This window comes from Myotis nattereri (assembly GCF_964212035.1).
Source record: "Myotis nattereri genome assembly, chromosome: 3".
Classification (NCBI taxonomy): domain Eukaryota; kingdom Metazoa; phylum Chordata; class Mammalia; order Chiroptera; family Vespertilionidae; genus Myotis; species Myotis nattereri.
This window is the reverse complement of record NC_138077.1, coordinates 69,161,140-69,177,496: the sequence shown is the minus strand read 5'-3', so window position 1 is coordinate 69,177,496 and position 16,357 is coordinate 69,161,140.

The window sequence follows — 16,357 nt, the reverse complement described above, 5'->3', positions numbered from 1 at the left end:
TCAGAATTTATCACATTTTGTTTTCAAAGCATTTGTTTACAATTCAAAGAACTTTGTAATTTTCTTTGATTTTTTTTCATTTCACTAATGGTTTTTTTTTTTTTTTTCAATTACAGTTTAGAGTCAGTATTATTTTGTTTTAGTTTCAGGTGTACAACCTAATGGTTAGACAATCATATACTTTACAAAGTGTTTCTCCTGATATTTCTAGTGCCCATTTGGCACCATCCTTCATTATTAAAATATTATTGATTGTATTTCCTAAGCTGTACTTTACATCCCTGTGACTATTTTATAATTGTTGATCTGTACTTCTCAATCCCTCCACATGTTTCACCCAGCTCACAATCCCTTCCCTCTGGCAACCATTAGTCTGTTCTTTGTATCTATGAGTCTGTTTCTGTTTTGTTTATTCATTTATGTTATTCGTTAGACTGGTGATGGCGAACCTTTTGAGCTCGGCATGTCAGCATTTTGAAAAACCCTAACTTAACTCTGGTGCCATGTCACATATAGAAATTTTTTGATATTTGCAACCATAGTAAAACAAAGACATATTTTTGATATTTATTTTATATATTTAAATGCCATTTAACAAAGAAAAATCAACCAAAAAAAATGAGTTGGCATGTCACCTCTGACACGCATGTCATAGGTTTTCCATCACTGCTCTAGGCTCATCCATGCTGTTGCAAATGGTAAGATTTTGTTCGTTTTTATGACTGAGTAATATTCTGTTGTATATATGTACTACCACTTTTTTATCCACTTGTTATTATTGGTGGGCACTTTGGTTGCTTCCATAGTTTGGCTATTGTAAATAATGCTGCAATGAATATAGGGATGTATATATTCTTTCCAATCAGTGTTTCAGGTTTCTTTGGATATATTTCCAGATGTGGAATTGCTGGGTCATAACAGAATTCTGTTTTTAATTTTTCGAGGTAACTCCATACTGCTTTCCACACTGGCTATACCAATCTGCATTCTCACCAAGAGTGTACTTACTAGGGTTCCCCTTTCTCCACATCTTCACCAACACTTGTTGTTTATTGATTTGTTGATGATAGCAATTCTGACAGGTGTGAAGTGAGATCTCATTGTGGTTTTAATTTGCATTTCTCTGATGATTAGTGATGTTGAGCATTTTTTCATATGCTTATTGGCCATCTGTATGTCCTCTTTAAAGAAGTATCTAGTCAGGTCCTTTGCCCATTTTTCAATTGGATTGTTTGTTTTTTGGTGTTGAGTAGTATGAGTTCTTGTTGTGGTGAATATGTTCTTCCAATTAGGAACCAATGGATTATTTAGAAGTATGTAGTTTAATTTCCAAATATTTAGGAATATTTTATATAACTTTACATTACTAATTTCTAGTTTTATTCTGTTTGATTTCAATCCTTTGAATTTGTTGAGAATGCTTTTATGATTCAGAATATGGTCTACCATGGCATATATTCTGTGTATTTGACAAGAATGTGTATTGGCTATTGCTGAATGGAGTATAATATAAATGTCAGGTCAATGATGTTGGTGGTATTTTTCACGTCTATATTCTTACTGATTTTTTGTGTGGCTGTTCTATCAGTTTCTGAGAGGAATGTTGTTGATTTCAACAATAAATGGTTTGCGGGTACTACACCCGAGAACCACCGCTGCCAAGTCACTGCAGCTCAGCAGCTCCTGTGTTGAGTGTCTGCCCCATGGTGGTCAGTGCACCAGCTGCGGGGAACACCACCAGCACCGCTGCTGAGCCCGAGGGCCCTGGGTCCAGTTGCGCAGCCGCTGCCAAGGCACGGGAAAGAAGAACACAAAGGTGGCCAGCGTGAGCGTGCAGCTTGAGACAAACGCTCTGTGGGGTGAATTCAATCAGCTGGGCGCCAAGATTATCTCACCAAGGCTGGCAGGTCAGGGTGCCCCTCTCCCTGCTGCAACCCTCCCCATGTGCTGCCAGTCTAGGGCAGCGAGCTTCCGCCCAATCCACAGGAGCAAGACTGAGAAGCAGGGTGGGGGGCGTTGCCTGGCTGCCTGTGGGTCCCTCTCGGGAGGCAAGGAAGGCAGTGGAGAGAAACCCTGCAGACCTACCACCCGATCAGCAGCCCAGGACCCAGCACCGCCAGAAACTGACTAGCTCAGAGCACACAGAGCATGGGGGAAGGCAGCCGCCTGTGAGGGGCCTTGCCACCTACTGGCTCCCGGTGGATCCCACCTCAAAGGAAATTGGGTCTTTGGTTCCTTAGTTTTAGTCTATCCCAGCTAAAGAGGAGCAGCTGGGCATATTTTAGGGGGGAATTAAGACTCTAAAACTGTGATCTGTTCCATGGACATTACTACCCAGTTGTCTTAGGCCTAAATTCCAGGTGATTGTGGGGCCTGGCTCTGCCACTGTGTTTCCAATTGGCCTGTATTTGCTGTAAGGGCCCAAAGAGAAGAAGGGGAACAAGTTTTTCAATGCAATGGATTTGACTAAAAGACAAAGGCGAGTGCTGGGCTGAGTCTAATGTACACACAGAGACACCAGCTCTGAGTCCGCTTGGCCAAAGGGAGTTCAGGGCCTGTTTACAGAGACTTCTGGTGGTTTCTGTTTCCTTGCTGAAGCTGCCCTCCCTGGGAAGCCTGGGGCCCATGCTCAGCTCCAGCTCAGTGGGTCTTCTCTATGCCCCTCCCCCTGCCCAGCCCTTCCCCCGATTAGCCCCTCCAACCCCAATCAGGGGCAGGACTGGCCCACCAACCAGCCATGGCCCCTCCCCCCAGCTGGTCTCTATCCCCATAGGCCCCCCACACCCTGATAGGGGGCGGGGTTGGTTGGCCTGGCCTGATTGGCCCCAATGGGGACAGGCTGGCCGGACCCCAACCATGCACAAATTTGTGCACCAGGCCTCTAGTCCTATATAATAAAAGCCTAATATGCAAATTGTTCAACTGGGAGTTCTGCTCACTATGACATCCACTGACCACCAGGGGGCGGCGTGGAACATGGCAGGTGTTGGCGACACTGCACTGGCAGGGGTGACAGTGAAGGCGCCGCCCACCTTGATGAGCTCCAATGAGAGCAAGACCATGATGGGATGGTGGAGCAGGTGAGTGGGCAGCGCCAGGCCAAGGTGGGTGCAAGCGGGTGCCCAATTGCCCTGCTGATCACCTCACAGATGGTGACTAGTGGCAGCAGCAGGGATCAGGGCCACCACCTGGCTCCCAGGCACTGAGGGAGCTGGGCGGGGAGCCCGGCTCCAATCAATCGCCCTGCAGATGGGATGGTGGAGCAGGTGAGGGGGCAGCACCATGCCGCAGCGGGGTGCCAGGCGGGGCTGCAGGGTTGCGGGGCTGCGAGCCTGGGGTGAGAGCTGGGTCCTAATCCCTACAGGCCACCCCAACAGACCCCACCCATGCATGAATTCATGCACTGGGCCTCTAGTTTATTATAATTTCTAAGCATCACTACCATGATATGAAATTATTCTACACTCATCAATGCTGACTAAAATACTCTTAAGGAACAGAAGCTATATGGTTACTGAACAAGGTTTATTTATGCTATACATAGGACTCCCTCATGTCAGAAGTAAAATACTAAATATCTGTGTTATGCCATGAGTCTAGAGCAGGGGTGGGCAAACTTTTTGACTCGAGGGCCACAATGGGTTCTTAAACTGGACCGGAGGGCCGGAACAAAAGCATGGATGGAGTGTTTGTGTGAACTAATATAAATTCAAAGTAAACATCATTACATAAAAGGGTACGGTCTTATTTTTTTTAGTTTTATTCATTCCAAACGGGCCGGATGTGGCCCGCGGGCCGTAGTTTGCCCACGGCTGGTCTAGAGGCTTTTGTGCACTAAGAGACCTGGACATATAGGCAACTGCTGATTTACACCAGCTTGAGGAAGGCTGCTCCTGCCTGTCAGAGGCCACACTTGACCGAAGTGTATTGTTACTCAAGTGGCCACCTGCACCAATCAGTCAGTCATCACTGAAGATAGATGTACTTGTGGATGGAAACATCTTATTTTGTAAGCACTCATTGAAATTTTCTAAGACATTTTCAGGATCCTGTGAACTGGCACAGTTTCTCTCGAAGAGCAAAGCATACACAGTTAATAACAGAAGAATAGCTAAGAACACTTAAGAACCAGTGCTCTACAGTCAAGGTGCCAAATTTCCATTCACCCTTTCAACCTAATTCTCTTAGAATTATAGAGCTCTTATAAATATCAAAAGGACCGTTCAGGGTCTTTGAGGAGAAATGTGCTCAGTTGGAGCATTACATTCGTGTATGAAAATCAAAGGTTTCTTATGCTTTAGCTTTCCCATAACTTCTCAGGAAGTTATCACAGGAGCTACAGTATAGATGTACTATGGCTAAAGGGTCTGTGCTCCTAGACTTTGGAAAGGATAGAATTTAATTCTAAAGCAAAGTCATGAACTGCGTAATGCTGTACGCATTTGTCAACAACAGACTACATATACAATGGTGGTCCCATAAGATAAGATTATAATAGAGCTGAAAACTTCTTATCACCTATAACATGGTAACTGTCATAATGTCGTAGCACAGGGCTTTATTCACATACTTGTGCTGATGCTGGTGTACACAGACCTATGGCACTGCCAGTTGGGTAACAGTGGTGCAGCACATACAATTGTGTGCAGCACATAGTACTTGATAATAACCACTATGTTGCTGGTTTATGTATACTATACTGTACATTTAATTATTATTTTAAAGGGTTTTTCCTACTTCTAATACAAATGTTTGAGATTAGTCAAGGAGCATATATGCAGAGCCCATGGACACAGACAACAGTGTGATGAAGGCCAGGGGAGGGGAGGGGGCTGGTGGAGGTGGGTGAAGGGGGAAAATGAGGGACATCTGTAATAGTGTCAACAATACAAAATAAAAAAGAATGTTTGCTGTTTTACACCACCAGCAGCCTCGTACATGTAGTTACCATGTTTCTAGATAGTACATTTTTCTTGTGCTTGATTGATTCATGTGTTGTTTTGTACAGTAACATGCTATACAGGCTTGTAGCCCAAGAGCAATAGTCTATACCAGTGATGGCGAACCTATGACACGCGTGTCAGAGGTGACACATGAACTCATATTTTTGGTTGATTTTTCTTTGTTAAATGGCATTTAAATATATAAGATAAATATCAAAAATATACATCTTTGTTTTACTATGGTTGCAACTATCAAAAAATTTCTATATGTGACATGGCACCAGGGTTATTAAGTTAGGGTTTTTCAAAATGCTGACACGCCGAGCTCAAAAGGTTCGCCATCACTGGTCTATACCATATGACCTAAGAGTGTTGTAGGCTGTACCATCTAGGTATTTGTTGGTGCACTCTGTGATGTTCGTACAATTGAATTGTCTAGCAACACATTTCTCAGACCTTATCTCCATTAAGTGGACCGTGACTGTACTGACGAGGCCAGGAATTGGATTTAATAGATATTACTTTAATGAGTTGTTTTTTATTTGTACTTTTCAAATCCTATTAAATAACAAAGAATTCCCACCACACACATGGTTGTGTCTTCCTGATGCTCAGACCATGGGTGTAAATGTTACTGAAAGATAGTTTTAATCCACTGTGCCAGAGGTGGAAGAACAAAGTGAACAAGGCTGTAGAAAGTTGGCACAGGTCTAATAGTAAGTAATGTATTGTGTCTCATGCCAAAAGCGGGCATTGTTCCTGCTATTATAAGAAAGGAGAAAACTAGTGGCAGTTCTTTTTTTGGAAATGAATACACCACTAGCAGAAAGGGTTGGGGTGGGTATGAAATCACTGCTATCAACAGACAGGAGGACACAAAGAAAGCATATTGAATGAGCCCACCTTTGTAATAGGAAGTGAGAAGCCATGTGGGAAAAGGCTTTTCAGCATTGCACTGCAGCTCTGTCTGAAATCAAGAACTCAATGTGTGAGAGAATGATATCCATCTACCTGGGGGACAGAGTCCTGTTGCTTACTAGAGAGAAGGGCTGGTTTGTCCTGTGGGGGAGTCATATTCCCAGAAAAAAAAAAAATTGGTATAGAATAAAGCGACTCTGTTTTTTAAAGGACTTGGCCATTCTCGTTGAGAATTTTTTAAGCAGGTATGAAAAGCAGTCACTAGTTATGGCTCAGGACTGCCAAAAATGCAGATCTAAAAGAACCAGCAATAAAACAGGGTGAAATCATATTACTTATCTTCCCATACGACTTTCTTTCTACATGCCTACAGTGTGGCTGTGTTACAAACAAGAAGCTCACATCTACTAGTATTTGGGGCTTTTGCCTGATTATGTGAAAAAAAAAAAAAACTATCAGATAGTGTCCTAGATAATAGAAATATGAAGGCTATTGCTGGTCAAATGCAGAGCCTATCACTGGCAGACACATTTCTAACCAGGTAATAAGTATGCTTTAAATCTAAGTTTAGAGCATCCAAAGCACAGGTTTAATGGGATGTCATTCTTATTGATCTTCATCAACCTTATTCCTTTGTCCCATATAAATTTCATATCTCTCATGACTCTTTTTCACTCCCTCATCTTATTTTACTTTACTCCTTTTATGTGACCTAAATTGAACCTTTGTATTATTTGCTATATTGGTTAGACTTGTGTTCAATTGCAGGAAATGACAGTGGCTTCACCAAATAAGAGCTTACTTTTGAAATCTGGAGAAAAACTGTGGTGGGCATGTGAAATAGGGCCATGCCCATGATATCAGAAATGTCCCAGACAGCTGCAATTTTCCTTCCACATCATCTATAGCAGTGATAGCGAACCTTTTGAGCTCGGCGTGTGAGCATTTTAAAAAACCCTAACTTAACTCTGGTGCTGTGTCACATATAGAAATTTTTTGATATTTGCAACCATAGTAAAACAAAGACTTATATTTTTGACATTTATCTTATATATTTAAATGTCCTTTAACAAAAAAAATCAACCAAAAAAATGAGTTCGTGTGTCACTTCTGACACACGTGTCATAGGTTCACCATCACTGATCTATAGCATATAACTTTCATCCTCATGCTTCCTAGATGCTGTTGTGTCTACAGCAGCCTCTCCACATGCCAGGGAGGAAAAAAGGGGAAAGAAGGAGAAAAAGTCAAAAGGAGCATTTCAGCTGAATCTTAATGCTTTAAAAAACATTCACATTTTTTATATCACATTGGCCAGAGATGATTAGTTAACATGGCCCCGGAAGTTGGGACTGAGACAAAGTTGAGATTCTCCTTAGGAAAGATGAATGCTTTGGAGTATACAACTAATGTGTACTGCACTGACCCTCCTGCGTTAACATTGTTTTCTGCATCCTGTTTTAGCTATGATTGTACAGTTGATAGCAATATTATTTGTCACTAAATTAATTGACCTATTATACAGTCCCTTTCCTAAAAACCATTAAAAATATCTTATGCTAACTCATTACATAAAGTGATTTTCAATGTTTAGTGTGCATTGGCAGCACCTGAAGGGCTAGTTAAAGCACAGATTGCTGGACCCCCATCTTGATTTTCAGATCAGATGTCTGGGGTTGGGTCTAAGAATTTGCAGAACTAACAATTTCCAAGTGATGCTGATGCAGCTGGTCCAAAGGCAGCACTAGAAAGAAAACTGTTTGGGAATTTTGAAGGGAGATCTTATAAAATTCAACTAAATTCTCTGAAAGCCAAGCTTTGGTGGGGGCAAGCTTTCTACATCTTTGCTGGCTATGACCTGCTCTTTATTTTTTGAATGAGGTTATGGGAGGGTCAAAATGATGTTTTATTTCATGTATTATTTTAATAACACAAACAATAAAGAGTTATACTCTGAGTGCAAATATTTCAAATGACAGAGGCAACAAGCCTGTGCTGGCCACTGACCCCAGCCCACTCCCTCAGTCCCTTCCAAATGACCCCTGTTAGTAATTTGATTTGTATTTTCACATCTTTTTAAAACATATTTTTATTGATTTTAGAGAGGAAGGAAGAGGGAGAGATAGAAACATCAATGATGAGAGAGAATCATTGATCGGCTGCCTCCTGCATGCCCCCTACAGCAGATCAAGTCTGCAACCCAGACATGTGCCCTGACCAGAATCAAACTGTGACCTCCTGGCTCATAGGTCCATTTTCAACCACTGAGCCATGCTGCCCAGCCTATTTTCACATCTTTTATGTTCAATTCAATTATACTGTAATTGATTATATCCTATATAATAAAAGGGTAATATGCAAATTGACCTTAACAGTGGAATAGGAACAACTGATTGCTATGATGCATACTGACCACCACTGACCACCAGGGAGCAGACGCTCAACACAGGAGCTGCCCGCTGATGGTCAGTGCGCTCCCACAGGGGGATCTCTGCTCAGCTGCAAGCCGGTCTGATGGCTATGAGTGCAGCAGCGGTGGCAGGAGCCTCTCCTACCTCCTTGGCAACGCTAAGGATGTCTGACTGATGGCTTAGGCACACACCCTTTCATAGTCCAGGACCCCTCGGGGGATGTCCACCTGCCGGCTAGACCTGCTCCCTGGGGGAAGTGGGCCTAAGCCATCAGTTGGACATCCCCCAAGGGCTCCCGGGCTGCCAGAGGGATGTCTGACTGTCATCTTAGGCCCGATCCCCCGGGGCTTAAGCTGGGAGGATTGTTGGGTAGCAGGGTAAAAAAAAGGTGAAGGGATTAAGAAGTACTAATGGCTAGCTCTCCAGGTGCTGCCAATGCACACTAAACATTGAAAATCACTATACATAATGAGTTAGTATAAGATATTTTTAATGGTTTTTAGGTAAGGGGCTGTATAATAGATCAATGAATTTAGTGACAAATATTGCTATCTAACTGTACAAGGCCAGGTTGAGTGATGGCCCCCTCCCCCCCGCCAAGTGGATGAATTTTTATATACCAGGCCTCTAGTATGTACATATTTACTTAAAATTTATTATATAGGGTTTAAAATATAAACCTCATACTATATACATTTTCCATGGCACTGCTTTTGTATAAAGAATACCCAAACCATTCTCAGTTCATGTTGAAAATTTCTAAATAAAATGTGTTTTAACTTATATTTCTTTAGATAGGTTTTTCTCTTTTATGCTGGGAAAAATGAAGCAGTTTATGTTTTTCCTAAGTTCATAAAAGTGACACATGTTCACTCTAGCAAATTAGAGAAAAAATACCATATGATATCACTTATATGTAGAATCTAAAGAACAAATAAAATAGAAACTGACTTATAAATACAGAGAACAGACAGATGGATGCCAGAAAGGAGGATTGTTGGGAGCAGGGTAAAAAAAGGTGGAGGGATTAAGAAGTACTAATGGGTAGTTACAAAATAGGCATGGGGATATAAGGCAAAGCATGGGGAACATAGTCAACAATATTGTAATAACTATGTATTGTGCTGAGTGGGCACTTCAATTACCAGAGGGAACACTTTGTAGCCTACATGAATGTCTATTTGCTGTGCTGTATACCTGCCTGAAACTAATACAAAATAGGGTTGAATGAAAACTATAATTGAAAAATAAAATAATAGTAAAAGTATAAAAACAATAGGCATTCAAACACTAAAAATAGCCAGTATCAATGTCTTATTCCTTTCTAAGACATCTAACTTTATAACATCTAAGACACCTAACTTTATAATATCTAACTTTATAACATGAAAATGTGTATAAGTACATATTTTAAATTGTGCTGTTATACATTACATTTTACCTTTTTAATTTTTATTTAATGTTATTTAATAATTTTAGAACCATAAATTTTCAGTATTTCTATAATATTCTGTTATAATGGACCTTGGTTTTATTCCTTGCTTATTGCACATTTACTTTGTGTTAATTTCTCATCCCTGTTTATTGTCATAAACATTCCAATGTTTGTAATGATTAGTCTGATAGAGGTTAGAGGGGAGGAAGATGAGGAGGACTGGATGAAGGAAGATGAAGAGAATGACCAAAAAATATATATGCCTGTTCTTGGTGAAGCCACTATGCAAAACATTGTGGAGTTTCCTTGAAAAATTAAAAATGGAACTGCCATTTGATCCAGTGATTCCACTTCTAGAAATATATCCTAATAAGCTTGAAACATTGATCAGAAAGAATGCATGATATATGCACCTTATGTTCATAGCAGTATTATTTGCAATAGCTAAGATCTGGAAATAGCCCAAGTGCCCATCAATAGACAAGTGGATAGAAAAGCTGTGATACATTTCTACAATGGAGTACTATGCATCTGTTAAAGAGAAGGATCTCTAGCTCTTTGAGGCAACATGAAAGGACCTGGAGATTATTATGCTAAGTTAAATAAGCCAGTCAGAGAAAGACAAATATCATGTGATCTCACTTATATGTGGAATCTAATGAACAAAACAAACAGATAAATAGATCCAGAGACAAGGAAGCATGCAACAGACTCAGTGCTCTCAGAGGGAAGGGGTGGGGAGAAGGGATGGTCCCTCAGCCCGGCCTGCAATGATGCCAGCATCCCTCCCCTCGGACTCTGGCCCAAGGCCCCTGCCCTCCCCTCCCTCCATGCAGCCAGGGTGCAGACTCTGGCCGGAGGCCCCTCCCCTCCCCTCTTTTAACCTGGCTGAACACAAATGTTCAGCTTTAGAAGTTATTTACTTACTGATGGTTAGTAAATCACTTCTAAAGCTGAACATGTCGTAGCGAGCCCAGCGTTCCTCAACAGGGACTCTGGCCCCAGGCCCCTCCCCTTCTTTGGCAAGTCTGGGGCATGAACTCTGGCCCGAGGCACCTCCCCTCTCCTCCCTCCACACAGCTGGGCTGAATGCTGGGCTACCGTTGCCAGGGCAAAGCTGCCAGTGTCCCGCCCCGGCCACTATGGACGCCACCATCTTTGTTGCTGAGTGATGGTTAATTTGCATATTACTTTTTTATTAGATAGCATATGCATATCTGCATAACCCATGGACACAGATAATAATGTGGCCCCTGGGGAGGGGGGCAGGAGTAGAGAGGAGGGGGTCAATGGGGGAAAAAAGAACATCTGTAATACTTTCAACAATAAAGATAAGTTAAAACAAAAGAACATATATATGCATAGCCAGTGTACTCAAACAACAGTGTGGTGATAGCCAGACAGAGGGAGGGTGGTGAGGGCTGGGTGGAGGTAAGTAAGGGGAGTTGGGAATGGGAACTATCTGTAATAGTGTCAACAATAAATTTAAAAATAAGAATAAAGGTCCAGTTGGTGTGGCTCTGTGGTTGAGTGTCGACCAATGAACCAAGAAGTCATGTTTCAATTCCTAGTCGGGGCACATGCCTTGATTGCAGGCTCCATGCCCAGTAGGGCATGTGCAGAAGGCAGCTGATCAATAGTTGATGGTTCTATCTCTCTCTCCCTCTCCCTTCCTCTCTGAAATCAATAAAAATATATTTAAAATAAGAAAAAAGAAAGCCTACATTTTAAGCTAGATTTTTAGTAGGAATGCTAACCCAAAGAATGTGAATATACTTTTATTCTAATGCATATCATCAAGTGATTGTCTAATTACTATGAGTTCCAAAAAAAAAAAAAATGTTGCCCGTATTAAATATCATCAAAGAATGTAAGTAATCCTATCTGGATAACTAAATTGATTAGAGCGTCCTGACTTACAAAGGTTGCAGGTTTTATCCTTGGTCAGGACACATACCAGAATCAACCAATAAATGCATAAATAAGTAGAACAATAAGTCGATGTTTCTCTCATGTATTATATACATGAGTTTCTTTAATTGGCATTTTCTTTTATTTTTAATGAAATTTCTTATTATTTTCTTTCAAGTGTTATTTATTTATCTTTAAAAAATTTTATGTTCTGAAAATATCTAGCTAAATTTATCAGTATTTTCATTGTGAATTCTCTTAAAATCACTTCATTGAAATATGGTTGACATACAAAATATTGTGTATTTAATGTATACAGCTTGTTGAGTTTGGAGATGGGTATAAACCTCTGAAACTGTCACCAAAATCCCTACCCTAAGCATATATATCAATTCCAAAAGTTTCTTCCTGCCCTGTTTATGTATGTATGTGTGTATGTATGTATGTACTAGTATGTGATAAGAACACTTCATATAAGATTTACCTGGTTGGCAAATGTTTAAATATACAATAAGGTATTGTTAACTATAGAGGCTCTATGCTATAAAGAAGATCTCTAGGAAATATTTATCTTGCATGACTGAAACTTTGTACCTTTTGACAAACCTCGTGCCTTTCTATTTCCCTCTCCCCACAACCCCTGACAACCACCATTCTACTGTCTGCCTCAATGGGAGTGAGTATTTCAGGTTCTTCAAACTATGTAAAGGACAGTTTCTTGCTTTTGGAAAATGAATTTAATTTCTCATCAGGGAGAGTGTTTATGAGCTATCATGACCTTTACAGAATGAAAAGCACACAACAGGAGGCTCACAGAGAGGAAAGGAATGATGAATGAAGATGTATGTGTGTATCACTTGGATTTATAATCTTGCTTATGAGCATGTCTTCATGTTTATTAAATATTTGAAGATAAATTATTTCTATACATTTGAATAATGACTAAAATATGGCAAGATGAAAGAAAGTTACTTAAATGTCAAAATTAGAAAGAGTGCTAAAGATCACTAAAAATGCATCCTTGCTTTGACCACATCTACTTGTTAGTAATTTATGTGGGTGAAACTAATGCCATCAAAACAATGACATTAAAGGAAAATGTTTGAAATTTTTATTGAAATATAACACATATATATAGAAAAATAAAACTAAGTATAAAGTTCATTAATATTTTGCTAGGTGAATACAGAGTCGGGCAAAAGTAGGCTTATAGTTGTATGTAAAACACAGAGTTTATTCTTGTATTATTATTTATTAACTACTGTATTATTTTCCATATAAGTAACTTTATAGTTACTTTTGTCCCACCCTGCAAACCATAGTAGAGCATGCAGATCAAGAAATAATATATCACCAGCGCAACAGAATCCCCCAAAGCTCTTCCTCAGTCACAACCATAAAAAATAAACATGCACCTAACTTTTAACAGCATAGATTCTATGTTTAAATGTGTACTTTAATAAGTATAAAGTATATAAACAATTAGGTAAGGTCGTGGAGAAGCTGACTAATAGACATGAATGAGACGATACAAGTGTCCATCTAAATTTAGTATATTTTTTACAGAATATTAATTAGAGTTTAATATACAATTTCTCACTTGTAATTTTGGAAGTCCTTTATTGTAAAGATTGCTCTTTTGTCTGATAACAACAGCAGCCACATTGTCAGTGCTTATTCTGGACCTCCAGGTTGGATAAATTCAATGTATTCTTGAGACACAAGTTTCCTTCTGTATTTCTGAGGTAATGTGTTTATCATTTCTGCGGTGTCAGGAGGACCCTGACGCATCAGCCAGTCTGGTGATTTACTTCCCTTAGACTGCTGTGAAGTTGAAGAAGAGTGAGATGGTCCTGCTGAGCTCAAAACTTCCGACACATTGGGTTTAGGATTATCTCCTCTGTCAGGGAGCATTATTAATGGAGCACGGGGCGACTTTACCTGATGACCCTGCGAACCAATACCATCTTGTTGCCCATCAAGACCCCAAACAACATATATTCTTTTTTTCTTGTTTTTGCATTTCATATAAATGAAGTCATATAGTATATACTTTATTTCTGACCTCTTTTGCTCTATATGTATTAGTTTTAGCTATTTTATTATGTGCATTTTTTAGTTTCTTTATTATAGCTGCTGTACAACATTTTATTTGGAATATACCACAATTACTTTATTCACTATATTGTTGGATATTTGGGTAGATTCCAGTATTGGGAGATTATGAATAGTGCTGCTATAAACATTCTTGTATGTATCATCTGGTGAACAGATGTATGTATTTCTGTTGCACATATACCAAGGAGTTGAATTGTTAGATCATAGGATCAACCTATGTTCACTTTTCAAAGATATTGCCAGCCAATTTTTCTATATCGGTAAATCAATTTGCACTACCATCAGCAGTGTATGAGAGTTAGGTTTTGACTGCTCCACATTCCCATCAACAATTTATTTAGGTCATTTTCAATTTTGCCATTCTTTTTATTTTTAATATATTTGTATTGATTTCAGAGAGGAAGGGGGGAGAGAAAAATAGAACACCAATGATGAGAGAGAATCATTGAATGACTGCCTCCTGCACACACACTACTGGGGAATGAGCCCACAACCTGGGCATGTACCATGACTAGGACTCGAACCTTGACCTCCTGGTTCATAAGTCAATGCTCAACCTGAGCCACGCCAGCCAATTTTGCCATTTTTATTAATATATACAGGAATATTATGATTTTATTCTGTATTTTCTCACTAAATAATAAAATTGACTAATATGCTTTCATAGGTTTATTTTCTTAGACTAGAGGCCGGGTGCACAAAAATGTGTGCACTCAAGGGGGAGGGGGATCCCTCAGCCCGGCCTGTGCCCTCTCACATTCTGGGACCCCTCAGGGGATGACCACCTGCTGGCTTAGGCCCGCTCCCTGGGGGATTGGGCATAAGATGGCAATCAGACATCCCTCTGGAAGCCTGGCAGCCCTTGGGGGATGTCCACTTGCCAGCGGGGAGCAGGCCTAAACTGCAGTCAGACATCCTTAGCGGTGCTGAGGAGGCAGGAGAGGCTCCCACCACCACCGCTGTACTGGCAGTCATCAGCCTGGCTTGTGGCTAAGCAGAGCTCCTCCCATGTGAGAGGGACCTGACCACCAGGGGGCAGCTCCTGCATTGAGAGTCTGCCCCCTGGTGGTCAGTGTGTGTCATAGTGACCAGTCATTCTCAGTCTTTCTGCTGTTAGGGTCAGTTTTCATATTACCCTTTTACTATATAAGATAGAGGCCTGGTGCACAGGAGGGGGCCGGCTGGTTTGCCCTGAAGGGTGTCCTGGATCAGGGTAGGGGTCCCGATTGGGTGCCTGGCCAGCCTGGGTGAGGGGCTGAGGGCCGTTTTCAGGCTGGTGGGTGACTGAAGCTCCCAACTTCTCCTTTTTTTTTTTTTTTTTTTTTTTTTTTATCCTGGGATTTATTTACCTTCTATGGCTGTCACTGGAACTGAGAGCCGGCTTTAGCTCTGAGGCTTGGCTCCAGCTCTGAGACCTTGGCTGCTGAAAGCAGGGATCTGGGTTTGTTTGGGTTTTATAATTGTAACACTGTTGCGGTCCTGCTCGCTCCAGCTCTGACGGCTGAAAGCAGGTTTCTTGGGATTGTTTAACTTCTATAATTGCAACATAGTTGCTTAGAGTGCAAGCTCAGAGGCCAGCAGCGGCAGGCAGGGAACCTCGGCTTTCTCTGTCACTGGAGCAAGCAAGCCTCCTGTTCGCTTCAGCTGCCTGGCTGCCAGCCGCCATCTTGGTTGGCAGTTAATTTGCATATCTAACTGATTAGCCAATGGGAAGGGTAGCGAAGTTACGGTTAATTATCATGTTTCTCTATTATTAGATAGGATATCCTCTTTTGTGAAAAATGTTATGTCTTTTGCTTAATTTTCTTAAGTTTTTTTTTCATATATAGGAGTTTTATATATTTTAGATGGAAACCCTTTGACAGACATACATATTGTTAATGTCTTTTTGTAATGTGTAGGTTACATTTTCCATTTTAATGGTGCCTTTTAATAAATAGAAGTTTTAAATCCTAATATAGATGTACAGGTGAACACACATTCATTTTATTGTTGGTGTTTCCTTATTGCCTCTTAAGAAATCTTTGAGGTTCTAGCCTAGCTGGAGTGGCTCAGTGGTTGAGCATTGACCTATGAACCAGGAAGTTGAGGTTTAATTCCCTGTCAGAGCATATGCCTGGGATGTGGGCTTGATCCCCAGTGTGGGTCATGCAGGAGGCAGCCGATCAATGGTTCTCATCATTAATGTTTCTATCTCTCTCTCTCTCTCCCTTCCTCTCTGAAATCAATAAAATATATTTTAAAAAAGAAATCTTTGGGGTTCTAGTCCAAATGGTGGCATAAGTAAATGTGGTACTCACATGCTCCCACTACCACATCAAAATTACAACTAAGTTACAGAATAATCATTATTCAGAATGCCTGAAACAAAGCTGAACTGAAGTCCTACCACTAAGATTATAAAGAAGTCACATTGAGACTGGTAGGAGGGGCAGAGACGTGGAATGTACTGATCCCACACCCATATATGATGGATAAAAACCAGGAGGAATATCTCAGCTGTGAAATCATAAGGAGAGAAGGGTCCCATCCTCATATCAGTGTTCTGGTGTTGTAAAGAAATGCCCCTATAAATTTTGGCTGTAAAAAAACAAATTGTGTTGCCGAAACCGGTTTGGCTC